Source organism: Zalophus californianus, chromosome X (assembly GCF_009762305.2).
Source record: "Zalophus californianus isolate mZalCal1 chromosome X, mZalCal1.pri.v2, whole genome shotgun sequence".
In the NCBI taxonomy this organism is placed as follows: Eukaryota; Metazoa; Chordata; class Mammalia; order Carnivora; family Otariidae; genus Zalophus; species Zalophus californianus.
The window spans coordinates 70,966,976-70,969,241 of record NC_045612.1 but is presented as its reverse complement, the minus strand read 5'-3'; the positions used below and the strand labels follow the sequence as shown (position 1 = coordinate 70,969,241).

At 46.2% G+C, this 2,266-nt stretch overlaps 1 pseudogene; it reads left to right on the top strand.

Moving 5' to 3' along the window:
• The first annotated feature begins 379 nt into the window (after positions 1 to 379).
• LOC113930403 lies at positions 380 to 978 on the top strand (annotated as a pseudogene).
• Positions 979 to 2,266: the final 1,288 nt, after the last annotated feature.

The window sequence follows — 2,266 nt, the reverse complement described above, 5'->3', positions numbered from 1 at the left end:
CCTTCACCCATTTCACCTATTTCCACCCCCCCACCCTCCCCTCTGGCAACCACCAGTTCTCTGTATTTATGAGTTTGTTTCTGGGTTCTTTTTGTTCATTTGTTTTGTTTTTTAGATGTCACATATAATGAAATCACATGGTATTTGTCTTGCTCTGTCTGACTTATTTCACTTAGTGTAATGCCCTCTAGGTCCAACCATGCTGTCTGCAATCCAGGATTATTAAGTATAGTTACTATTCTGTACATTAGATTTCCAGAACTCATTCATCTTGGATAACTGAAACTTTGTGGCCTTAACCAACATCTCCCGTTTCCCCCCGCAATCAATAAGCCCCCTCCACGTGCCCTCCCACCCCTTTCCCCAGCCCCCTGCTTTCATGTATACCGGGTGCTGCCCTCAGGGGCTGTGCTGCCTCACTGGCAGGACAGGAGAAGCCGCTGCGTGCCCTGCTGCAAGGCCATAGGGTTATAAATTTGCTTCAGTGAAAAGAGTCGCAGAGAGCAAGCCAAGATTGAGAGAGATGCCCATGAGCATTAGGAACCAAACCCCTCTGAGACGGTGGAGGAGACCTACTTCCCCAAGATCTACTGGCCCAAACACACCTGCATCTCTGAGCTGAAGGCCTAGGTAGTGAAGAAAGACTGGTGAAAGAAGCTGACCCAGTTTAAGTTTGTGCGGGGAGCTTGGAACACTGCCCACCCCCCTCCCTTGCTCATCTCCGCACCTGAGATGAGACAGGAACCTAAGCAGGGCCCCTGCTGCAGACATATGGATGCTTTCCTGCAGATGGTGCCCAGGGCTGTGTACCCACCCAGCTGTGACCACAAAGGATTCTATAAAGGAAAGCAGTGCAAGCCTTCCCTTGGCCACAAATGTGGCATCTGCTGGTGCGTGGATGAGAACAGGATGAAGATGCCAGGCATGGAATTTGCCGATAGGGACTTTCAGTGTCACATCTTTTTTTTTTTAGATTAATTAATTAATTAAAGAGAGAGAGAGAGAGAGAGAGAGAGAGTGAGTGAGTGCACACGAGCAGAGGGGGGAGAGGGGTAGAGGCAGAGGGAGAGAGAAAATCCACATGCAGACTCCCCACTGAGCAGAGAGCGGGACATGGGGCTTGATCCCAGGACCTTCAGATCATGACCTGAGCTGAAACCAAGAGTCAGATGCTTAACCGACTGAGCCAACCAGGTGCCCCTCAGTGTCACATCTTTGATAGCAGCAACTTTGAGTAATGAATCCCTTCCTCATCCTTCTCTTGCCCCATTCCACCCCCAGTCTTAACTCTAGCAAATGTCTCCCTCCACCTGGGGAAGCCACTCGTTTAATCTTATTTAAGGGTAAATATATATATTTGAGGAAACTGAGGACCTTGGAATCTCTAGCATGGTCTCAACTTTGAAAAATGGCAAAAATGGTGATGCAAATAGCTAAGGAAAACCCCCTGCCCCCTTTTAAATGGTTTTCTTTTTGAGGCAAGTGAACAAACAGGGAAGGGAAGAGAGGAGGAAGAAGAGAAAGAGAAGGGAGGAAACCACATGTGTAGGAGGAGGAAGGGAGAAAAGAAGAATGTATGGGTGGGAAGGAAAGATCACCTGGAACATGGCTGGATTCATCTTTCTGGCCAGCCCTTGCCGGAGCTGGGGAGACATTTGGGCACTAGAAGGTGTGGCCCAAGATGTGGCATTCAGTGACACATCTGGAATTTTCCCAGTTTGGAATGGTCAACAGGGGGAAAAAGGAGAAGACAAAAGGTGTCAGTGCCTCTCCTGGCTCTGTCTCCTTCTCCTGCCAGCAATTTGAATGGCTTGAACCCTGTCCTTCCTCTTCTCTCACCCTGCAGAGTCTCTCTCCCCGCAAATTTATAAAAACTAACATGTATTTCATTCCTCTCAAAAAATTGATAACCCAGTGATATTAGATAGGTTTTCCTGAGCAGATACATAAATATTAAATATGTATGCATATTTCACTCCCTGTACAGACTTTTAGAGATTAATACATACTCCAATAGTGGAGAGACTTGTTTTTCCGTGGTACCTAAAAATACGTGCTGAAACATGTGTCTTCAGCCCCTCATTGCATTCAATTCACAACTAGTGCAGCCTCTGTCAAGGAAGATAGGCTGAAAAAAATTGTACTTATCTACAAGTTTCCAGTAGTCATATATAGGCATATAAATCTATTTTCCTCATTCCTTTCTTTCTTTCAAAGGTTTGCATTAACCTTTCACAGTAGTTCTTCTCTCTCTGTCAAATAAATA